Raw genomic sequence first — 202 nt, 5'->3', positions numbered from 1 at the left:
TGCACTGAAACATCTCGACAGAACAGACACAACCTCCTAACAAACCATGTTCCATCTGTGTAATAGCAACCCAGGTATTTTTCCACACCTGCCTGCCAAGAGACCCGATGTCAGTGTTTGCTTTAGAGGTGGCCTGCTGACTTAGACGAAGCCTTTTTGACCGAGGTCATTAAAGAGGCCATATGTAAGATTGTGAAGCATT

General features: G+C 45.5%; 1 protein-coding gene across 1 annotated transcript in view; it reads right to left on the bottom strand.

Annotated features, from left to right (window-relative positions):
• The window catches only part of si:dkey-150i13.2 (mitochondrial carnitine/acylcarnitine carrier protein), a 9,561-nt gene that overhangs the window by 5,903 nt on the left and 3,456 nt on the right, over positions 1-202 (bottom strand). The window lies entirely within an intron of this gene.

This window comes from Morone saxatilis, unplaced genomic scaffold (assembly GCF_004916995.1).
Source record: "Morone saxatilis isolate NCDOM2014 unplaced genomic scaffold, NCSU_SB_2.0 Contig15, whole genome shotgun sequence".
NCBI classification, from domain to species: Eukaryota; Metazoa; Chordata; class Actinopteri; family Moronidae; genus Morone; species Morone saxatilis.
The sequence above is the reverse complement of the archived record's forward strand: the minus strand, read 5'-3'. Positions and strand labels throughout refer to the sequence as shown.